At 41.0% G+C, this 25,529-nt stretch overlaps 1 protein-coding gene across 5 annotated transcripts in view; it reads right to left on the bottom strand.

Annotated features, from left to right (window-relative positions):
• The window catches only part of adarb1b (adenosine deaminase RNA specific B1b), a 116,429-nt gene that overhangs the window by 43,567 nt on the left and 47,333 nt on the right, over positions 1-25,529 (bottom strand). The window contains exon 3 of one of the 5 annotated variants that reach the window (XM_067603122.1): positions 7,950-8,139. The exons of 2 other annotated variants lie outside the window; for them this stretch is intronic. The gene's annotated coding sequence lies outside the window, so the exon portion shown is untranslated. Of the gene's footprint in view, positions 1-2,590; positions 2,724-2,751; positions 2,901-7,949; positions 8,140-25,529 lie in introns of those variants that run through there. 2 more of the 5 variants (XM_067603124.1, XM_067603125.1) reach the window with 2 other exon arrangements.

Here is a 25,529-nt window from a genome sequence, read left to right on the forward strand (position 1 = left end):
TATCTGAAGTTTACTAGATCTCAGATATAGTCAAAGGCTCTCTTTGTGAAACCAGCTTGCTTTTTCTTGAGCACAGCCTATTGCACTGTAGTCTGCACCCACTGCAGTCTGCAGTGCATGAAACATGAACACATGCAGTTACAGTGTGTAGAGTTACATGGAGTGATAATGATGATGGTAAGTATATCCTTTACTATGTACTATGTGCAGTATATCCTGCATATTCCCTGTCCACAGTCCTGAGGTGCAGTCACGTAGAATTAGGACAGAAACATGATTTTCCTTGTTTTGGCTAAAGTCCAATACACTGGATTTGAAATGAAAACATGGCTACGAGGTTAAAGTGATGTTAGAGGATTTTAAGGGGATTAGAGGGTGTTTACATCTACATATAGTGAACAGTGTAGGATTTGCTGCCCTTTTTATACACTGTCACAGCCACGGCAATCCAGGAGTTTTTATGGCCGTTGTTCTTGACGGGCTGAGCACTCTAAAAGCCTTCTGGCTATTCTAAACATCGAGAGCTTCGTTTTAAAAAGGCCCCGCTTTTGACTTTATCCACTTCATCCAACTTTAGTCGTCTCTAAACAACTGACCTGGTTGGAGGTGTTGCAACAGAGCCAGGGTAATGCTCTTCAACATTTACAGGAATGATGATCGCACTGACTTCAAACCCCCCCCCCCATCGGGGACACCGATAATCTTCAACAAATGCTGCAGAAACCTGAGATGTTCCCTTCTCTCACAGTCCGAAACATATATAATGGAGATCTATTATCACTGTGCCACATGTGCCAGTATGAAATTACGTAAATTATTTAGATAAGTTGTTGATACTCTCCTTTAACAGTGTCAGCGAGATGTCATGCGAAACCTCCTGATTCAAGAGATACAAAATTCAAGAGGAAGCCCGGAGAGAGCTGGCTAAAAATAACAGTAAGTCTACAGTACAGGCGGGTGTTAAAAAGATGTCCCAGAAAAATGCCACTGCCAAAAAAGCTCCAAAGCCTTTCTAGAAGATACAGTAGCTGGGGATAGAAACGATAGTAAAGGAATGAGAGAAGAGGGTGAAGATGAAATAGAGACATAAAAGTGTAAAAGAAGGCAAAGGAAATTAGAGCGGAGGATATAGAGGAAGGAAAAAAAAAAAAAACTTGAGTGAGGACGCAAGATAAAGAAATGAAGCGAAGCAGGCCAGAGATGTGGGAATGAAGAGAGGGATGAAGTGAGGAAAGGTAGGATGAGGTGAGGAAAAAGTGAAAAAAAAAGAAGGGAGAAACGGAGAAGCTGGATCTCTAACCTGAGGGGGTCCTTTAAGGTCAGCGAGGCTGTTTTCACTACTGCTCAACTCTTCTACAGTTACCCTCCCGCTGCTTGATATAAAACATTCTTTAAAAAAGCGAATTAGAGGTTTTTGGGTAGAAGTTGTTGTTTTTTTTCTTTAGAAATTAAGCACATGAAGTTGAAAGAGAGAGAGAAAGAAATAAACAAGAGAAAAGAAAAGTGAGACAGCATGCGAAAGGAGATGCTGAAACTGAAATACACTCCAGACGCAAATTCATTCATGCTTCTGCGTACAAGCCAACCATAACTACTTCTGGCCAAGTCTCACCACAACTGCTTTGGCTGGTTGATTGTTTTTTTGTTTGGCTTTGTTTTCTTCAACTTTAATTTATAGAGACTGTGCAAAAAAGCTGCAGACATGGGAGAATGGAGTCGGTGCATGCCCCTGCAGAGGAGATTTTTTATCCACCACTCTTACTAACATACTGAAGGAAAGGAGGTCTGTGGCGAAGCAGCCCAGTAACGCTGCTGCGGTTATCCCAGCTTGGATTTTAAAAGGCGTTCCAGACTCCTAAATAACAATTCAACTCCTGGTGGCCTTTTTTTTTTTTTTTTTGCCGTGGTTTGACAGCGAAACACAATCACTGACGAAAAACAACCTCTTAAACACTTTCACAGGCGAGCAATCCAGGCTACTGTGGTGAGCCCATCTGTCAGTTCATACATGTACTCACAGTCAACTGCGAATGAAAAGCACAAAGCCCTAAAAATAGACTCAGTAGGAACAGTTTAGATTTTTTTTAAAGCCTTTCGTAAGCATCTGAATTGGAGAGCCAGCGCTCGTATAGAAGTTTAGGTATATCTATATGAATCGATGGGTTATGATTAAATCACGGGTCGCTAGAGGAGGATTTCACTTCCTAACTTGTGTTGAACAGAAATATTGAGCAATACAGAGAATTTCACTGTCATAGTGTAAGAACAACCAAACACAGTATCAAAGCGGTGGGATGTCAAACTCTGCAGTGTCATTAAACTGATATGTTGACATTTTTATCCTTACAATTAGCTGACAAGACCCTCCAGCATAACCAAAAGATGCTCATTAGCATCTATTAACATTCCTCATTAAAAATTTGGTACCACAAACCAAAAGCCATCAAGCTAACAAGCTAGTTTAAAGCAAGGAGAAGAAAAAAAAAAAAAAGACACTAACAAGCTGACTTTCTATTTATCTGCCTTTTTGCCACATTTTCTAACATCTGGAGGAGAATATATATAAAAAAAATAAAAAAAACCCTCAAACCTCACAAGGTTCCCTCAGATGCTGATGAAAAAGCCTACAATTTGAAGTTCACCAGCGTGTTACAGCTGCATGTCGAAGCAGTTATCTCAAGTCACAGTGGAGAACCAACCAAAGAAAATCCAACATGTCAGACATAAGCGTGTCCTGCGGTGCCTGAATACCTGAATATGAAGGCAGATGAAAAATATCCAGGCAGGAGTAGAGTTTCATTGCCTTGTGAGGAAGTCACGTTCCTAAAGCAACACTAAACCTCATCTTGTGCAGAGTTTTGGCAAGAGAGAGAGAGAGGGAGAGAGAGGGAAGAGAGAGATCGTGTGCGAGAGATTAGTAGAGACAGAAGGGGAGAGCCCTTGAGAGCTTTTGAGAGTTAGTGTGCGTTGGTCATATTAGGGTCTAATGGGTGCTGATCTCCTCTCGGCTCTTTTGGAGGCTGGAGTCCCGGGGGGGGGTGTGCGTCAGGTGGACGGAGAGATGCGGGAGCGGCGTTGAAGTTGACGGGGAGGTGATCGGATAAACACAGCGGAGGAGTGCGGAGCGTGTCAAGACACTTTGAGAACGGGGTCGGACGAAAAATTCGTAGAGGATGATTATGAAAGAGACATAGAGTCAGTCAACTGTGTGCGGAAAAGGAGTGCGTGACTGTAAACCTCGACTCCTCTCGACAGTACACGGTCTTCAGCCAAAAATTAGGCCAATGGCTCCGTAACCACTGGCCACACGCTCACAGGGCTATAACCGGGGTCCCAATAAACAATGCCTCTCCCTCTGACCTAGATTGTTCTCACACGTACACGGGGATGCCATTTTAATTAACCCATCATTTAATTAAGCGGGTGTATTGTGATTTGAGTGTGCGTGTGTGCAGAAATTCAAGGGAGAGAGAGAGAGAGAGAGAGAGAGAGAGAGAGAGAGAGAGAGAGAGGATGTGCCACCATGTACTGTTATTCTTCATGGTACCTCACGAATGTCTTGCAGTGTTTTTGTTTTACTCACACTTGTCCAGCAGAGGGCAGCACTGCTACAATAAAATTAATATCATGCAGTAAGTACACAGAGAACAGGAGATGTTTTTCATTTACCTGCATGTATAATAATTTTTAGTGCACCGCTCTAACTGATCACATACAGTCAGATCCTTAAAAACTAAAGGAAGGTCACCAGGTTACATCAGTCAGCTGGGATGCACTTCTGCCTTTCTTGCATCGGCAGCGGCGCAGGTCGCAGCGGTCGGCTTCAAGTGTGAATGAAGTGTAAAAATACTGACACAGCTAGAGCAGACAGTGCTGACTAAGAGAATGCATCTCTTGTCACAAAGTGTACACACACAAAAGATGAAAACAGGGTTTTAGATGGTGAGAGAGAGGAAAAAAAAAGAAGTCACACTTTATTGGCAGTTTTGACTTTTGAAATAAGAATCCACTTGTGAGGTAACAGAAACTTTTTTTTCCCTTTTCATTAAATGTTTTAGAACAGACAAGCTATCATTTGGGTTTTTAGTAATAAGTGATATGTACCAGGCTTGTTGCAAGGCCTTTTTGCTGTATCTCTGTGGTTTTTCCAGCACTACTTTTCTGTACTTTCTGTGCATTTTCAGAGTAGAACACAGAGCAACCCATAAAACTGGATGCATGGGAAGCCGGTATGAGATTGTGTTGTTGATACTGCATTGATGATGCCTATTGTATCGGTCGGTTAGGGCCATGCAAAACAGGATGAATCTGCAGGGCACAGTGTGAACCGTCATATTTGTTGCTCCCTCCTGATGAAGCTCCTCACTGGCAGGTAAAGAAACAGCTTGTGGCTCCGTGTGAATCAAGCTGTCGCCCTCCTTCGCTGTTTATGAGTGAGGAAAAAAACGGAATTGCATGCGAAACGTATATATATGCCAAAGTGGGAGGAAAACGGGGGGAAAAAACGGTAATGAATAAATAAATAAACACGGAGCTGTAGTGCGTTCTATGTGGTCTCATGGCAGAACGTACAGTAAATATTGTGACTGTGTGCACAGCGCTCACTGTCAGTGACGGCGAGGCCAAACGAGGAGGGGGTTGTGGGAATATACACAAAAATACAAAGCCAAATACAGACACAAACATACACACAGTACTACAAAGCCATCCAAGAATTATCTTAAAACAAACCAGGCTGCTAGTAGCTTCCAAAAATGTGATTATTCACTTATTTCCAGCAACTCCGTCGCTTATTTTGTCTCATTTATATTCTGCAGTTTGTCTCTCTAAACCTGCTTCTGTTCTAAATAATAGGGCCTCTAAACAGGAATGACTTTATTCTTCCTTTGGGAGTTCCTTTGGTTCCCAAGTCTAACATCGGTTCCCACTACTGGGTGTGGTCCCCCTCCAGATCTGTGCCTGGGACAGATCCGCTCCACTGCCTGTGGCTTTGGGTGTTTGGTTGGTGCTTGACCAACAGTGGTGTGTGTGTGTGTACGTATATGCTTGTGTGTGCGCTCGACGTAAGCACGGGGGGAGAACAAAGGCCGGCTCTGTGTTAGTGGCTCTGGCGAGATATGCACCTGAAAGGTAAAAGGCCACAAGCTATAAGAGCAGCAGGCCTGATCTTTTTATGAAGTGCTACACTGTTTTTAATTGAAGTGTATGTATTTTATGGTTTAACCCGTCTGCCAGGCCAGCCTATACTCTCATCACACACACACACATAACAAAAAGGCATCACATCCTCCTCTAACTTCTGTGCTTCTTCTTCTTCCTTTGAGATTTGACTAAAAACCTGAGGCGCTCCCCTGAATATCAACCACACTGAGCTATTTTGACTTTGTTCCACAGTTGTCATGTTGTTCCTCATATCAACACGGGCTCAGCCGCTCCGCTCCCAGCAACATTTTGACAACAATCTTGGGGAAATCCTAAAAGATTTGCATTGTTGTCATGGCAACACTGACTAAATCCAAGTTGGGTGTTCAAGTTCCAGTCGCAGGTAGGCTGCAGAACTTGTTTTGCAACATTGAGATTAACTTACTGCAAAAATCAGATCAGTAATAAACATCAGATTAAAAGCTTCAGCTGACCACCAGGAGATGCCGACACGATTAAGGCGACTACCTGACGCTGTAATCCAGAGCATCAGATAACGAGCGGTTTCAAAGATGCTCCCCTCAAATACAAAACAAGTTAGTCATTCGTAATGAGCAACAGAATTTCCGTCCCGGTTAACGTCACGCTGAACCGCAGCACCGTTTCTCCTCACCTTTAATAGTTCCTCCCCCTCTTTATTACATGTTACAACACAGATGTCAGCGTTTTCTCCCGTGACGAATGAGTCTCTTTTCTAAGCCAATTCATCTTTCTACCCTGCTGTGTGCCCTTGTTGATGGCACAACCTTCTATTTCCTGTGTTACGGAGGAGCGGGAGGGGGGTGGTGGTGGTGGTGGGGGGGGGAATTTAAGGTCACAGCGAAAGAAATAGATCTTGTAGCAGAGGGGAAAAGGACGAAAGAAAGAATGGGGTATTCAATTAACAAAGGACAGACGGATGTACTGAGTCGGGGTGAGATCGACACAGGAGTCGGACGGATTGGGCAGTAAAATGTGTTTTAGCAAAGATTTAAGATGCTAAAAAAAAAAAAATCTTGACTTGCTTTAAATTTCACTACTAGCATCAGAGAGTGAAATACATGTCTATGGAAGGCTGCCCTGAAACTGTTGGATCGACTATATAATACACACACACACACACACACAGACGTTTTTTTTTTTTTTTTTTTTTTACTGCACTGCAATGCGGTGTGACATTGAGGATAATGACTGCACACACACACACACACACACACTTACAGACACACACACACACACACGACTGTGGAAAAACCCTTGTGAATACACAAAGAAACGCTGAGGCAAGCAGGCATGGTCACCGACAGTTCAAGAAGAGATTTTAGTCTTAACGGTTGAAAAGGCTTTTGTGAGGTAATTTCTTTATCAGACTACATTAAACAACAGAGCAGGATGTCGTGACAGGTGAGCGCTGGGTGCAGCAGGAGCAGCGGCAGCAGCAGACTTTGGCGCTCGGCGTGACCGTGTCAATCAACGGTAACACTATTTCAACACAAGAGGAACTCCTCCTCGAAAGGATGAAATAAGTCGTTAAAAGATGACCAATATGACAAAATGATTCATGAATGGTTTCTGAGCTGCCGCCCCTATAATTAAAGGAATATTACAGTTTGTAACAACTTTTATTTTCGTTCATTTCCGCTCACCAAAAGTCACGACTGAGATCTTAGAACACGGCGATATTGTTAGAAAATAACGGGAAAACATGCACAAGCAGTCAAATGATCACACAGGTTGTAAACTAACCTCCAGGCTGCTGTGGTGCCTGAACAACATGCCCCCACCAACTAAACCCCCCCTGTGCTGTGTCAACACAGAGCTGTTTTCAGTCTGAATGCAGCCTTCGGTTGTCATTTTCATGCCACACAGAAGCTGCGGTAGCGCTCGCTAGGAGCAGATAAATGAATTTCTTGATTTGCCAATTTAAGAGTTGTTATTACGCAAGTCAACTTAAAACAACTTGTGCAGCTGCATCATCCGCACATTTTGGTATGATTCAAGTTGCTATTTTTTTTTTTTTTTTGGTTGTTCATCTGGAAAAAGCCAGAAAAGGTCTTTTTTTTAAAAAAAAAGTCTGAACAAACTTCACAGTCACAGTAGTTGGTAATCTGAGTTGTTGATGCTGTTGCTCGACTTTTATTTTTTTCTTTTATGCACTTTTTGGTTTTACGATGTCTAATGGAGAGAATCTATGCTGCAGCAACACTCAACACTCCTCAGGCAGATATCTACACCCTGGGAGAGAGAGAGTACAGCATCATTATTTAGACTTTACAAAATAAAAAAAAAAGCCTGGTCCCATTTTACTACTTCCTCCATCTTGGACCATGACTTTTGTTGTTTACTTCTACATCCAAAGCAATCAGGCTATTTGTCATGTTGACTAACTATTACAGCTTGGGGAGGACTAAAGATAATAACCAACCTTTTTGTTAAAGCGATATTGCTGATACTTCTGCAGTAGGTCTACTGATTAAACCGCTCTCATGTTCACTCTCAACTTTTAGATCTCCTGCCTTTTCCCGAATCTGTTTGTCTAGTTAAAGTCTACCAGATATGGTCCAAATATGCTGATCTGGGACTGAGCCATTACTGTTGAGTCCTGCTTATATTCCAGACTTTCAATGTGCAAACCGTCGCAAGAACAAACTCGATTTCTGATTACTGCTGGAGACGTTCTAATGAAACACTGCTGCATCAGGAAAGTTTGAGATCATCCCAAAAATAAGCCTTTAAAAAAAAAAAACAACAGTACTTTCTTCTCGCACCTGCTCTGATGAGACTACGTGAGCATCTCTGTGCGCAGGGTGCCCACGCAGGTGTACATCTGAGTGTGTATGTTTATCAAAGAGACTGCATTTGTGCGTTCCTCTCCTCTCTTTCGGTGTCTATCTGGGTCAACCATCTGGGGAGTTGCCAAGGCCTTGGTAAAGTGGGCAGCTGGCCATCACAGCTGGCCTGCAAAAAACACACACACACAAACACACACAAACACACACAAACACACACACTCAAAGAGAGGAGAGCCACCAGGTAACATCTGCATTGCCACCGCCCAGAGCAAGCATCCGAGATCTGCCACCTGAGCCCTCATTATGTTCTCTGGGAGTGAGAAAAGTAAATGAGAAGACTTTGTGTGTGTGTGTGTGTGTGTGTGCGTGTGTCTGCATAAGCACAAAATGCTTGAGAATTAGTCTGACGGTAATTACAAGGGAAACGTGTGAATGCACGTTTGTGTGGTTAAGTTAGGTTTGCATACGTGGAAGCGTGTACGTTCTCATCGGATCGTGGAAGTTGGAGCTAATTAACCAGGATGGAGAAATAAATCCAGCCCGCAGAGCCTCTCCAACCTCTTTTCTTTTCTTTCAGCCCCTTCTGTCGTCAAACGGCGGTTGAGGCTTTTTCCCCCCTCACACCGCGTCTATTCAGCGGCTGCAGATAGGATTGCAATAGAGGTACTCTAAAAGTAGGCCACGACATGTTGTGTTCACATTTCTCTGTGTGTGTCATACATTGTGAGTGTATGAGAGATGGCTCAAAATAAAATAAGGGTGTCTGGGGGGAAAGTAGGGCAAACCTTACACCTGGTGAAATGATGAAGCATTTGTGTGAAGCCTTTATCAACGTTATTTTCTTCCTGAAGGACCGGGCAAATCCGCTCAAATGCAACGTGTGCGCATAAACACCACAAACACTTGAGACACATTGTTCCACTCAATTCTTCTCAATTTTATAACCTATTTATTGGGCTTTGTACCCTGTAGTATGACGTCTGAGTCTCATCTGTAAATTCAATTATAACAGGGAAAGTCTGGCTTTTCCAGGTAAGATTGGAAGAAGTGACTGGAAAAGGCCTTGACTGCTGTGGTATTTAAAAAGAAGAATAGAGATGTGCTCAACCAGCCAGTTTTAGGCCAGGTGCTGGATAAAAGTGGACCTGAAGCACAAATGGAAAAATGTAGTCCAACACTTACAAGATCCTTCCATATTGCAATCACGGTCTTCATCAGATACTAAGATTAGGAAGATTAGTATCTGATATATATACATATATAAACACACACACACACATATATATATATATATATATATTTTATTAAATAGGTGCTGTATCTAACTGCCAGCTGGTTTTCTAGGTTGTATAAGAGCTGAGACCCCCGTTCATATTAATAAGGCCTCAACAGTTTTCCATCTTACACTCTGGGGAATAAATTAAACGAGATCTGTGGCAATGTGGCAAAACTACCAGATACTCTTGAGTAGTGCAGTAAACCCAACGACGAGTCAGTAACAGTCTCCCCTCCCTGTGATTACAACAACTGTGATGCCACTGAACAAGGTCTGTTTAACCCTCAACTATTCCAGTAGGTCTGTTCATTTGGGCGCCCGGATAGTTCCACTGAGTTAATGTGAAACAGAGCAACAGAAAATAAAACCGACTAGAAATACCTCCTCGTGGTTATACGCCCTCCGCCAACCAGTCAAGTTGCAGTTTACATCCACGTCTGTCCAGACTCATAATATTTGTATTGAAGACTTTGAAGGAATTTAATAAACAGTATCAAGTATATTTTCCTTGTATGTGTTCACATGCTCGGCCAGTAAAGCTGAACTCAAGTTGTTCCTGAGTCGTGGCGTTTGAATAACGGTCAGAAAAGTGTTTTTGCAGAACGTTATGATTTCATAGTGAAGTTGGCCTTTGACCTTTTGGATATAAAATGTCATCACTCATTTTGTGCTATTAGATAAATGTGAAACTTTGTCATAATTAGTGTATCAATTCTTGAGTTATAGATAAAAACCTGTTGCGAGGTCACGGCGACCTTGACCTTTGACCGCCAAATTCTAATCGGTTCATCCTTTAGTCCGAGTGGATGTTTGTGCCAGATGTAATGCAATTTCCTTCCAGACATTCCTGAGATATCACGTTCACCAGAACGGGACGGACATGAGGCCACAGTGACCTTGACCTCTGACCGCCAAAATCTAATCAGTTCGTTCTTGAGTCCAAGTTGGACGTCTGTGTCAAATCTGAAGTATTCCCTCGAGGCATTCCTGAGATATTGTGTTCACGTGAACGGGACAGACAGACAACCTGAAAACATCAACGCCTCCGGCCACAGCAGCTATCACCAGCACAGAGGTATAAAAATGTTTACTCTATTTAGGCTGAAATGTACCCTTTACCCAAGAAGCAATCAACCCTGAACCCTCAACTCTGACTGAATAATGACGTTTGATGCTTTAAAGGAACACTAGTGTAAATTAGAAGAAGTGTCAGCCTCCTGGTGCGTTGTTGCTGGTGTCAGTGTGCCAGGCCAGAAACCACAGAGGGGAAGTGAGGCATTGGTAAGATGTGCCTGTGGTGCTCGGGCTCCCATCCCTGCGCCAGGCCCCCCTTCCTCCACTCCCTCATTTTCCGCTCTTTGTTTTTTCCGCTCTTTCTCCAAGTCTTCTTCTGTCTGCCTGACACACGCCAACACAAACATGGTTGTTTCCTTTTAGTGCTGTGTGTGTAACCCTTAAATGATTCAATGTCTTGCTCTCAGTGGCCCGACAGCAGCGGGAGACTCTCAAGAGCTCTCAGGTGTGAGTGGATGTAATTATCCTGCGAGTGTGTGCCCGGTGAAGTCCTCCACCGATACATACATGTGGATCAGTTGAAACCGGGGCTGTCGCAAATAACCGCGATGTTGCGACACCGCGCTATGGACGAGGCCAACGGCGGTGGATGGCAAGCAACCGCCACGACCGCGCTATGTTCACATTTTTTTTCATGAAGCTAAGCCCTTCTTGTTTTACACTTCAGTGCGTGTGTGTATTGAATGTTCAGCCGGTCTAGTCCGTCTCCGGCAGATCCGGAGGATGCTGAGTGCCAGCTAACCTGGCCCCCACCCTCATCACAGAGTCGGGCTCGGGGTGAGCCGATCGGGGTCCGTGCTCGGTAGTTAAAAACACGTCTGTAGGAATATATTGTCTCGGTTATATATGTTTAAACTCTCCTGGATCACCGCACATCCGAGCAGGCTGCGAGGTAAAAGTAGTTTTCCACCAATCATACAATCTAAAAAGGTGCGCCCAGCCAGACTCCATTCATAAATCTCAGGTTTAACTGGGATTGGCTGTAGTCCAGCGTTGTTTCCTGCCACAACATGATTTAACATTTTTCAGGTGTTCATCAGGTGCTGCTGCTCCATTCAGCTGACACATAATCAGGCTAACACACCTTGATATTCACAAAAAAAAAACAAAGAAAGTAAAAAAAAAGGTGCTAATACCGCATAGACCGCATACACGCTGTCGAGCCTTCCTGTATCCCTGCAGGGGAAATTCATTCACTGCCCAGGTTGAAACACAAGAATATAAAGACCTACATAATAATATACAACCCTGCTAAGACAAATGTGAGCTGTAGGCAGTGAGTCATTATCAGAAACAGTAGTGGAAGAGGTATTCACATCCTTTACTTAAAGTCCAACTGAAAGTAAATTGCATGTTTTTTGTCTGCTAAAGCAAACATATCTGCTCTGTTAATCACTCGTCCTGCTTGAGAAAACATCAGAAACCAAAAGGGAGAAACATATATTTCATGTTTTTTGGCTTAATGCTGGCGATCATTATTTTATCAGTTTACACAGATGGAGAACTTGTTTCCATACAGCAAATATATCAGATCTCTTAATTTGAAAGTGTATTTGCATAAAGCAGTAAGGTCACACTGACTAACTGCCAGACAGCAGCCGGCTGACTCTCAACAACCTACATTAGTTTTCCTGCTTAAGTCTCCGTCTTATCTAATTTACAAACATCTGGACCTTAGCTTGTTGAACAAGCCAACAAACAAACATTCACCGGGGAAAAGCGCACACAGCTAACGTCGGTTTGCAGGCTTGTTATCTAATTAGCTGTCCAGCTGCAGCAAATTAAACCGCAGTCACCAACAACTGTCACTTCGATCAAGTTAGACGCCGGTGCGGTCCTCGCTCTTCAATACCGCCGCTAATAAACACACTGTCTCGCCATGACTTGTAGCTACAAGTTTGTTTACTTTGTCACTTTGTTCCCCACCGGGCCCTCAGCCTGCCAGCTGCTGTCAATCAATCACAGACAGACACCAACACACACCTCCAGTCGACTGGGAGGCTAAAATTAGCCCCAAAAAACATGACATGCATTTCTCTATTTTAATAATAAAAAACAATTAATTAACTAAAAAATACTCTGTTACAAGTAAACTGTTACAAGTACATTCAAAATATTACTTGAATAAACATGCAGAAGTATTAACAACAAAATATACTTTAAGAATTAAAGTAAAAAACTTGGTTCTTTAGAAAATGAAGCTGCTTTATATACAGTCAGGTAGTTTAGTCCCAACTCAGAGGACCTACAAAGAGTGACACAACTAATCTGAGGGGTAGTGAGATGATTAATGGGATCAGAAATATGAAAAAACAAAGTCCTGCAACACAAATTTATCATCATTTTTTGGACTTTTTCCTCTAATTGTTCCTTTTTTTGTGAAATATTGGATATTTTTTTCTTCTCTGGGCTTTAAAAAAACAGTTGGAATGAAACAATATGAGCCAGCGAACGTGTCTCTTCTGTAGAACAACTCTGAAACATGAAAAGGAGCAACAACTGGAATATTTTAGGGGACACACTGCAAAAAGCTTGAGAAACAACTGGTTTGATCTTTAACTATGTGTTGCATTTGATGAGCTCATCATATGGGTTTTTTTTAAATGCAATATCTTAATCTGAAAAGTGACGACAGCTATCAGATAAACGTAATATTTGCCTCGGAGGTGTAGTGGAGTAGAAATGGAAATACTCGAGTACAAGTATTGGAGTAAAAGTAGTGAGTTATACTCCATCACTGTCAATATGATGAGATGGTGGAACATCTCTCTGGGCTCACCATCTGGCCATATCTGCCTGAGGCCTGATCTACTATGGACCAGTGAACAAAGCTGGTCTGACTTGCTCACTGGCTACTTGCTAGCTGTCTATATGTCTGTTAATATTTTTTGCTGGCTGTGTAAGCACCTGAATTTTAAAAAAAACAACAAAAAACTGTGACAGCTGCGTTGTCAGAAAACACAAGAGTCTGCGAGAGGTTTCTTTTAGAGTGAAAAAGGCCTTCGAACAAGGAGTTCTGCAGAATCACTGATACAATACACGACGGCCTAATAAATTACTGTCAGGACCTTTAGGAGGGAAAAAAAAATCACAATATGATGCCAGCATTATGTGATCTTTTCATCTAATTATCCAAACGATTCACACAGGAAATGAGTTCTTGGAATCAGACGGTGAACTCCATTTCAACATGTCATATTTAGTCTCTCTCCAACTATTACTTGGGAGGATAATATTGTTATAAACAAATATGACAATTGCCAGTAAAAAGGCCCCTTTGCTCTCATTATCTGCTCTCTGTTTATTTAGTTGTTGCACTCTGAGAAAGATTTAAAGCCATTATGCTGCAGAGCTGCATCTGACATCTCCTTTCACCAGGCAAAGGCCACGGTTATATAAGGGTTACTATTTTAGTTTGTTAAAGAACAAGCCTCTGATGGGAGGACCAGATTTTACCAGTACTGCATCCCTAATGGCCACTTTTGATCCACACTTTTTTTTTTTTTTTTTTTAAATGCCTGAGAGACAATATAATACAAGTATTCTGTTATTTTGATTTATTAATTTTATCCCTATTGATTTGGTCTGTTATTCCCTTGTTAACAATACTTTTTTTTATTATTTCCTTTATTGTCTGTAATGCTTGATTGATTTATTTCAATGAAGCAATAGCTGTAATTGTCATTTTTAATTTATAACTCTAATACATTACCGTCTGCTTTGGTGGGAAGCTATGCGGTGGATTGGTGGACTAATGACTCAATGTGATGCACACACGCTGACTCAGGAGGAGGGTTTCGATGTCATTTGCCAATTTGGTCGTTCAAAAGGTAAACCGGAGACAGAAATAGAGAGAACGAGGAGGCGGATAAACCGTGAAAAAGAAAGAAAGAAAGGCACAGAGAGCTTATAGATAGAGTAGAAACGACACTACGGGAGAGAACGTAAATCGAATGCTTTGTGGATACAGAGAGAGAGAAAAGGTGAACAAACAATTCACCTTCACGCCACGTGAACTGTTTGTTTACTATGAAAGAATGTGACTTGAAAGCAGAGATATGTAAGATTAGATCATTAAAAACACTTCATATTCTGAGCTAGAGTATCAACTATCATCCAAACAAAGTGGCTATTCATACAAAAGACACAACAACAGATGCTGTTACCAGAAATGCCAGGGGACATGCCTCACCACTATGTTGTTATGATGTTAAGAAGTGACAAAATAAAGACTTAGTGGTTCTCAAACTGGGGGGGGGGGCATCACAACAGGAGGGATACTGTGAAAGCTTCACGGTTACCATGCAAACAAACCAAGTTATGTTTACCCTGGCTGTATCCCTCCCCTCCCAGCCTGACAAAACATGTTGAATGCACATCTACAGAGCAGATTTTCTGGATATTTTAAATTATGCATTGTTTACATCCATGTTTGCATAGCTTGCAGTTTTCTTTTTCCCGGCGTCGGTTGGCTAATTGCTACGTTTTGTCTTTGCACTTTACCACATCAGTGCGATAGCATGAAACCCGCCGGCAGAAATGTGTATCGCGTGCTCACGCATGTGCATTTTCATGGATAATATGAACACAACAGGGACCGACTCATAAAAAACATTTCATCATAGCGCTACAAGTCGTCAAAAAAAAAAACCACACACTGCAATACAGATGCTGTGTTCTGTGCTATACTACTAACAAAGCATGGAGGAGTTTGTAAAAGTAAACCTAAAGCAGACGATGAACCCCGACGGCGTCGTAAATCACAGGTACAAAAGCGAAGACAACATGGTGAGGCTCAGTACAAAGTCTGTGTCCCGCTTTTTGATTCTCAAACTAACCTCAGCCTGGTGTCACAGCGCTGTCTGCTCTCCTCTGCTTGTGATAGTTTTTCCCCCCTTACACATTGCTACTCCAAGTGTTTCATATAAATGTAATAATATCATCTGACACTAGTTGGTGTGGTCTTTATTTCAGGCGAGGCAGGAAACCCTGATATTAAAAACAGTTAAATTGTTCAGAGTGGTTTGACCTGCTGTTAAGACAAAGTCAGAACTTCAGAAAGGGCATGTTGTGTTTTTACATTTATACCTTTTTCAGTAAAATGTTTATACTTAATTTCAGCTTTGTATTAATTTCAATTAATACGGAAAACTCATTCTATGTATGAACTTTGCTGCAAAGGGTGTGTGTATGTGTATCTGGGTCATAGGAGGGCATAAATATATTTGTAAAATGTTTAGGCAGCACTGCTGTAGGTGCTCAACAGCTTTGAAAAATAAAAATGGAAGAGCCGTTATATCTCTATATAACTTTTGCTGGTGTGTGTCCTGTAACAACTTTACGTCGAAATCTGATCCATCGTCTTTAACGCAGCCTGTTCAGTATAAATAGAAAATGAATGTTTTGAAATCTTCAAATTGCACCTTAAAAGCTTCAACAGAGCTGCGACGGCGGAAGAGCATGTCACCGTTCTTAATAAAGATAAAGATTCGCCCTCCGTTCGCTCGGCTGAACAGCACCGAGTGAGTCGCTGGACTCACCTGAGACTAAATCTTTGGCTTCTTTCTCCTCTCTGGTCTCTTCTTTGGCACAAAGTGATCCGAGGCTGATATTTATCGAACTGCTTAAAGTACAAATCTGGACTCCGCAGACAGAAAGCATAAAAGTAAGAATGCACTTTTACTCCTACTTGAAAGCTTAAGAATAAAAGCTATCTATTACATTCTTATGACTTGACAATACTCTTAAATTTAAGAGAGCTCTGGAGGCCTCTTAAGTTGCTTGAGTGTAGATCACTGTTGACTGCTGAGCACGAATGATATCATCAGCCACAACAAATAATACATTATCTGAAGCAATATATTTAAATCAGAAGATTGGTAGTTTTAGCAGATAATATGCATTTGAACATTTGCTAAAATGTGGAACTAAACTCTCCTTAATTTATGTTTTCTCTTCTACCAGCAGCAGACTTTTTTCTGCAAATTTACTATTAATTAACACCTATTTATACATCACAAATATATGATATTGCTGTTAATTTAACATGTTAATTACCACTGAGGATATTCACAAAAAAATAAAATCATTATGGTTTTTCAGAATAACAAAGCTGAGTAAAATATAAGGATTTTTTTCAAAATAATGGTACAGATATAAAGGAAAATCCTTGTTTCTGATTGGATATTCTTGCTCTGAGCATGCATGCCATTAATCACTTTTTTAAAGCATTACTCCGCTACTTTTGTGTAATTGGAGCAAGTTGCTTGACCAACGTGTCGTATTCTTCACTCTCAGACAGAGCTTGTGCTGTTTCATTGTGCAAATCACAGCATCACCAACTCCTCTGAAATACTAATTTTTAGTCCGATCTGCATGCAGGGCATATTCACGGGACTGACAGAACAATCAATTAGAGAAACCTCCACCATCATCTCTCTTTAAGCACATCATCACTTCACTTATGACAGCCTAATCAATTCAAACAAGCCCCGTCTCTTGGCTTTTGGTGGTGTGTGTGTGTGTGTGTGTGTGTGTGTGACGGTACTTGTGTGTGGTGTCGGGGTGTTCGTGGCACAGAACAGCAGCAGATGTGAGAGGTAATTTGGAGCCCCGAGAGACGCTCTCTGATGTGTTACAAAGCATTATGGGTAGACTGCTGTCATTGAACTTGAGCAGACTTCAATGACACGATGTTCTATTCTCTCCTATCACACACACACACACACACACACACACACACCTTTAGCTACACCTTAGCTATTCTCGACCTTCTGGGTCACATGTTTGTGTACTGGTGAGCTTCTTCTTTTCTGATGCAAACAAAATAACAAAAATAAATCTCTGTTCTAGATATTGGGTCACTCACAAAGCAATCACAGGCTTAGGGAAGATGAGTTTAAAGCAATGTTCACACTTACGTTCACTTGACTGGAGTGCATTTGTTTTCTTACACTGTACATCCTAAATTGTGAATGGAAACTGACGTAGAGGTTACACTGTGTGTGTGTGTACACACTGTACACTGTGTAGGGCTAATCAGAGGCCAGCACTAGTGTATTAAAATGCTCAAGGCCATGTTTATATAACTAGTTTCCTAACATGGGAATGGGTCACACTCATGCTGTAATGATTCCAATAAAAAGGCACAGAGGAAGAGAGGAATAAAAAAAAAAAAAAGTGTGGTTGTGGTTAAAATACTGACCAGCTGAACAAGGTATGATTTGGAGCATGAAAGTCCTCAGGCCAGAAGAGCGGACATGATACACTGTTGATATTACCACACACACACACACACACACACACACACACACACAATTGGTGCTTGTAATCATAGTAGAGTGAGAGAGAGAGGGAGAGAGAGAGAGAGAGAGAGAGGAGGACGTGGCAGAGTTGAGATGAAATGACATAATGGGACAAACTAACATCTAAAAGGTGGGCAGTGGCAGAACGGAGTATTGGCAGCAGCATTTTTGACATGAGCAGACAATGAGGTCATGGGCTGCCAAGGCTGATTTTGTTGTTGTGGTTTTTTTTGTTACTGCACACCCAGGGCCTTTGACGGCACCCCACCGAGGCATAGCTTTAGCCTTATTGATAATGGCTTCAGGACGTTTTGTTGGCTCTCACTTAATACTAACTGGATCTGTTCTGGTTTCAACCTCTCGCCCTTCCTTCCTGCATCGCCCAAAGAGACACTGAGGTAACGATGGTCAGTCCGTGCATGAAGTACTCTCCAGGACTGATCCTGGGAGGTACAAAAGCAGGGGCAGGAGGGACAGAACAAGAGATGAATCAGCCATTTAGAGCAGGGCTGCAACTACAGATTATGTTCTTGATTAACCGATTAGTTGTTTGGTCTTTAAACTCAAGAAACAAGAAACTATTAACACGTAAGAAGCTGAAACAAGAGAATTTTTAGCATTTTTTTCTTTGAAAATGACTCAAAACGATTAATCAATGATCAAAGTAGCTGCCAATTAATATTCTGTCAATCAAATAATTGATTAATTTACTAATTGTTGCAGCTCTCTTACATAGTGTTTTGAGGAAGTAAAGAATTGCATGACTGACTGAAAAAAGGGAGGGAAGCAGTTGGTCAACCGGCAAAGTCAAAGATTAAAAAAAAAAAAAAACTCCATAGTTACATATGCATTATGGTTATGTCAACAGTCAACCAACAGTACATAATGTCATCTGACAGCTTAGAAGTGCACTAAAACATGCCAGCAAATTTCTGTCATTTTCTGCATGCAACATTCAAGAAAAGGCCATTTGTCGTTCTATCCACATCAATATTTCATATATTGACTGAGCAGTCACAAATGGCCTCGCGTTCAACTACAGCGTGACATGATGTACAGTAGAGTACGTATATATTTTAAAGTGAGCCAAAACAACTATAATGGCTCGGTAGAGTGGGAACGCTCTGCTAATGTGTTACTGCTAATTAAAAAACAGACAAATGTTTGGCATCTCTTGCAGAAAAAAGAAAGTGTTCAGTGGATTTAAATGCTCTTCAATACTTTAGATCTTCCCTCAAAAAGGTAACTCTGCCTCTAACAACCAAATCTTCGATCTGCAATATTACTATTAGGGTTGAGCAAGGCGTTTTGTAGTGATGCTTTGTTTATTGTAACCCGTCGGGCTCCGGGTAAAGCGGATGTCAGATCTTCCCCCATAGTGCTTGAACGATTTCCTAATGTGAAGCGCTGCGAGTGCAGAGCAACAAGAACAAATAAACCGTAGGAGGCAGTTTCAATTAACGATAACCGCAGCCAGTGAAGTGAGCTGAGATGCTTTGAGTAACAAAATAGTTGTTCTACCGCATTTAACTCTGTTACAGTGACACTTTGTAGATGCAGTGTGCCTCTGAAGTGCTGCTGCATCTGAAGAGAGGATGTCCAAACTCTTCATGCCACAAACACTATACATACAACACAATACAGGAGACACTCTGCTGTCTGTCGTGTTTTGTATGAGTTGGATATTGAAATTGGCTTTACTGGTTTTAAACCTGTATTAACTGATAGTTTGGCAACTTGGGGTTGTGGAAAAAAGCTGAAATACTGTCTCTGATAAAGTTGATATGGCATTATTAGCATTGTCTCTGACAGATCTAAATCTAACATTTACTCTCCATCTAGCTCTGTTTTGGTCTTCATGAACTCCTAAAGAAAATATCTGTCAGTAAAGCCAGCGAGTCTCTAATGTTGTTTGTCTGCTGTGTGGTGTTGGACAAGAAGACTACAGTGGTTTTTTAGAGCTTTTTTTTTTTTTTTTTTTTTTTTACAAAAAACAGCTGCCTGCAGTTGCTGGAAGTGATGGTGATGAAAGCAGTGAGAATGAAAGAAAACATTAAAGTTGCAGACCAGAAAACCAAAACAACGAGCTGAAAGATGCTATAAAGTGCTGAACTGCAGAATCGGTTGATAATTCTCTGTGGGATCATTAATATAAGCCACCCCTTTGTTTTAGATTGTTCCTATTTGTTTTATTTCACATGTTTTGGGGGTGCAGACAGCTATTGAGTTGTTTTAAGGAGTCTTAAGTTGTCTTTAGGATGTAATACGTTATATAATTGTGTTGGAGATTGCATAGATGATTTATAACTGCAGTGTTGCACTCTGATATTGTGATGAAACATATTTGTTTTATGGTGGTTTTCTGTACTGATTGCTGTTGCTGGCCAGGACGCTGTTGAAAAAGAGATTTTTAATATTGATGAGGTTTTTCTGGTTAAATAAAGGTTACATTAAAACAAATGTTAACTATGGAAATACTGATTACAGCCTCTTTTAAAAACTTGGCAGCGGTTAGAAAGCTTGATTGTGACATGTGTAATGTTTCATAAAGAAATGATCATGTTTCTCCAGGAGGAGTTCAAAAGAATTTGATCAGTATCTGGATTCGACTCACAGCGTACGCGGGGTTCAACACATCGCTAGATGCTGAAAGCTGTGACCGCAAACCTTCTGTTCATCATGAAAACAAACAAAGTTCAAACCTACATATATATATATATATATATATATTTTATTTTGTTTCCAGCATTTGCTTTCCTGTAAATAGAAAACCTGAACAAGCAAAGCATCCCACAACAAACCCCGCCGCCTGCCAACGTACACAAAGCTGCTAATGAGTGACTCATCAGTGCTAATTTACTGTGCTAATTTTATCAGCCGACTTCACAGGCTTGAAGAAAAACCTCGCTATGACAGAACGGGTGAACAGTGTGAAGCTTAACACCGACACGGTCACACTGTCAAAGAAGTGCCGTGTCGTGTGTGTGTGTGTGCACTGAAATGTCAACACCCTTTTATTTAAAAGTACATTTTTGTTAACACAGCAGCACCGACTATACTAAGAAAAAAACACAATACATCTGTGTGAACGGGGGAGCTTTAATTGAAGTGAGACGATTCTAGGAATAGTAATCAAAGAAAGAATACGTCACTACAACGTTTAACTTTAAAAACATGACAAAATAGGAAAATTTGAAGCTTTCCTGCCTAAACCTCTTTCTGACTATCCATATTATTCCCAAAATAATGAACTTTGCTACTAAAACTTGACATAATGGGAACTGTCTTGTCCAAGGAGTATGGCTCTCACTACTGTGCCAGCCAACCAGCTGCAGCATTTGGAAATGTGGTTGCGTGCATGCGTGTGTGTGCGTGTGAGTGTGTGTGTGTGTGTGTGTGTGTGTGTGTGTGTGCTCTTATTTCGATTCTTACATAATGGGAATCATTCCAGAAAAATGTGACAGCAAACTCATGCCATGACGCAATCATGTTGAAAGTTCCCACTGCCGCAGGGAGAAAACAGTTCATAAATGTTATTCACTCAATGGATCCAATAAAACACACACACACACACACACACACACACACACACACGCCTTCACTTGTAGCACTCCCAGCACAGACTGTTAAAACAACAACGTATTATACTTAAATAGATTTAGATTTCGAACATGTTAAAAAAATAAAAATATAAGTAAGAAAACAAAACTTTTTTTTATTTTATCCAAACATTCATATTCATTCAGTTTCACTCACTGGTATCATATCTCTGACCTACAAGTGTATTTCCACACAATCTCCCTTTGTGAGACTTTAGGCCGTGATTCTTTATCTCCATCATTTCACTCAGCTGCGTTAGCTATAGGACAGATTTAAAGTCATTAACTGGCAATTACAGTGAAATAAATGGATTTCAATTGTTTCAATTATACTTTTTTTTTTTCCCCCCACAAATGAAATGCAGACCGTTTCACCTACTGATGGCAATGAAGATAACTGACACTAATTTTACCTACAAAACAGCTTGGAAAACTAGCTGGATGTTATACAGAATAAAATATCCACCCTGATGAATTCACTAACGGGGCAGCATGGAAGTAGGTAGTGTGTGTGTGTGTCTGTGAGAGTGAAAAGACAGGAAGAGAATGACAGTGGGGGGACAGTAAATCATGTGGTTTGAGGCGCTGTGTGTTTCAACATCACCTACGGAGAACAATCTGCTTTGGAGCGAGGTTGTGGTTTTTCCTGCCAATCTGAATCTAAGGTGGCAAAATCGAAGTATTTCATTTTTTACATGATTGTTGAAGTCAGCGTCTGAAATGACCTGTCAAATATACATTCATTTCACCACATTTCATTGAGATAATAAGGTATTATGTGGAATACAAACTTAAAGAAAAGGCCAGAGCAAAATTTCCATTAAAAAAAACAATAAACATACATTATGCATGTTAGTACAGCCCAATATTTTATATTTATAAATGTGGTACACAATGTTGTGTGTGTGAAAGAGAAACAGAGAGAGGGGGGTACTTGCTCACTGACAGAGGTTTGCAATTTGGTGGTCGGGGATGCTAAGCTTGTTGAAAACCTGGAGTGCACACAAATAGCTCATGCATGCAAAATGTCTGATATACATTCCACATCTATAAATATTTGAAATCCTGCAGTTCAATGTCTTATCATCTCCCCTATATCTTCTTCTCTGCGGCCAGCTCCATACTATCCGTCTTGTTTATACTGACTGCTCCCTCAGCGAGGCTGGAGGGTACTCTGTGATTCATTGAAGTGTTAAGTGTAGATATATGATAATTGAACAGGCCTGGTGGGCCACCAGGCCAACGACAACCCACGCAAAACTGAAAAAAATCTTTTTCATAAATGCCAAAAGTAACAGCAAATATACATTCACTCAGAAATCAGTAGCGTTTGGGAGCCTCTGTGTCGTTGCCTGGGAAACTTTTGGTAGTGTAGCTCCTTTAAGAAATAGGGCGGTGCGTAACGAGTGTGTGATTGAGCGAGTGTGAGAGAGTGAGTAGTAGAGCGGAGGAAAAGGTTAGCAATAAGTTGGTTAAATGTACAGTACAGGCTACAGTGTGTCAGTTCATAAATGCTGCAGCTTCTCAAGACCAAGAAAAGTCTTGTCTGTTGTTTCCCCAACTGCTGAATGGGTAAGCCTAACCTAGCCAGGCTCACTTAAGGTGGACTGGCCTTTAAGGTGGACCAGCTGTTCTCATTTTAGTGTCAAACTCAGCTGCTCCTACACAGAAAATGGAGAACTCTTGGGATGGTGTACCTCATTACAGCCTGTGGTTCAGCTGTAATGAGGTATACCAGGGTCTGCGTGCACTCCACCACAGGTTGGATGGGGATAAACAGATGTAAACAAGTTGGTTGCTCAAGAGACTGTTATTGCTGCCATTTGGCAGAAAAGTAAGTTTGTATCAGGGAGAGCCAGCAAATCTTGATGACAATATGAGTAAGATTTGCATGCAAAAGGAATAGAAAAACATATTCCCACCCTAAAAAAATCAATCATCTACAATCTGTTACAAGGGTGAGCATGTTGTCAAACACGACCTACGAGCCCAACCCATCTGACAATCAGAGATGATGCAGGCATTTGGGAAAATACAAAAGGAACGGTACGTGATGGAAATTTGTACTTATGCAGTGAAATATGCACAGCATGTCCCTGCAAAACCCTGTCCTTTCACGTCAATCCAAGTCAGGACAGGTGCCAAACAGTAAATGTTATAGCCATTAATCATACAGTATGACTGATAGATACTGGAAAAAACTGTAACTGATGTTAACATAAAGTATGTATGAAAATCAGTTCTTCTTCAGTGCTTTTTTACAGTCACCCCTTTTTCAGTAATGCAGACGACACACAGATTTATCTTGCTCTGTAACTGAGCAACTACAGACCATTGATTAAATGTTCCTGAACTTCCTTCCACTAAATACAGACTAAACAGTTTTTTTGGAGCAGAAGAAGAGAGATTGGGACGTTTCTCTAAACCTGATGCTTGGTCTTTGAGAAGCAAAAAAAAAAGTTATAATTCTGTGTGTAATCATGTACTCAGATCTATATTTAGATCTATATTATAACCACATTAGGTCAACATCAAAGTCTGTTGACTGGCATCTTAAAAAACAGAAGGAGAGACAAGTTTCTCTGTGTCTCCCTTTGACATAAATCCTGTGATTCCTGCACGACTTTTATTAGGTCTCTCTCCAGAAAAACTCTCAGCTGCAACTTCAGTTGTTTCTCAATCCTGCAGTTATGCTACTAACAAAGATTAAGAAAACCTAAACACATCACACAAATCCTCTGCTCTGGCTTCCAGTGTCATCATACCATGGAGATTATAATATTGTTGTATTGTAGTCTACAAATATAGCTTTTACCATACAAACCATCTTGACCTCTCAGATCATCTGGTGGCTTTCTGCTAACTGTTTTTCAGAGTAAAAAACTAAACATGAAGAAGCAGAATTTAGTTATTAAGCTGCAAAGAGCTGCTTTAAAGTCAGGTTTCAAACATTTCTCTGCTTTAGACTGACTCTTATCCACTCACCAGTACCCACAGGGGTATTGTGATGTTCAATAAATAAACCCTTGTCTATAGAGTATGATTAGGTTAGAGACGGCGTCCGTGCAGATGATTGCAAAGAACGATGATGATTGATTCAGTAGGTTGGCCTGAACGGTTAATAAGATTAAGAATGAAGTTATTGCATACTGATGAAAACTTATGTGACTTACGCTCCCCTGTGTGTCATTTGCATAAAGTTTATGAAAGGATCGAATTCCGGTTGACTGGAAGATGGGTTTTCCAGCTCTTTTGCTCCTCTGTGTGCAACCGTTGTGTCTCTTCTGATGTTTTCATGCCAGGTGAACGCACGCCGACTCTGAGGAATGATTTAAGTACTATTATTTTCAAGGCTTAAGCTGATTCCCTTTTTAAAAAACCAATTCCACTAATTCTTCTCTACTGCCGTTAAAAACAGCCGTCTACACGCACGAACATGAGGACGCACGTGTAGCGCACACACACCTCGACAAATGCACAACCGTTCTTTCTTCATCCTCTTTGTCTCCATCACACACACACACACACACACAGTTTCCCTAAATCCAGAGTGCTAATTATAGCTTGCCCATTAATCAGCGACAGCCGTAATTATACTAATTCCAATGTGTAATCTGATCAAGGTGAAGAAGATCAAATCGCAGCCTTTCTCTCCTGTTAGGCTTTAAGGGGTTTTTAGTAATGGTAGCTACAGTGGAGAGATTGTAAGGAAAATTGGTTTAGACCAAAACAATCTGATTTGACTCGGTATGTTAGCTGAGTAGGAGGGCAAAGTACAAGCATGTGTGTAAATAAAGCTACCTCAGTTGTCTGCGAGCCATTGTTCCTGCTGAATGGCTTTTTTTTTTATTAATTTAACATTCATATTTTTAGAAACAAAAGCAACCTACAGAAAAGGGCCTGGCTACCTACCACAGCGAAAACTATGTAGTCATTTAGCAACATTTGGCTGAGCTTCCTTTGTGTGAATTTGTGTCTTGTGTATTTTTGGGTTCACTTCATGGAAACCAGATATTTATTTGCTTCAAACAAGCAGGAGTTCCAGATGTTTTATAAAAGAGAGAGGCTGCATTCCAGGTGTATTCGGCATATTTCAAGCACACACTTTTTTTTTTTTTTCTATGTTGCTTGTCTGGTCAGAGAACCAAAAAATGATCATAACTTAAGCCTAATATTTCTTCTCATACAGCAGTTGATGATATAAAAAGAGAGCAGTGAATCAAACTCTGGCAGTGCCCGCTACATAACAGCAGTTGCTGCTAAATGTTCTCCAGTGAGCCAGACAGACAGCTGACCACCATGG

This window comes from Thunnus thynnus, chromosome 11, assembly GCF_963924715.1.
Source record: "Thunnus thynnus chromosome 11, fThuThy2.1, whole genome shotgun sequence".
Classification (NCBI taxonomy): Eukaryota; Metazoa; Chordata; class Actinopteri; order Scombriformes; family Scombridae; genus Thunnus; species Thunnus thynnus.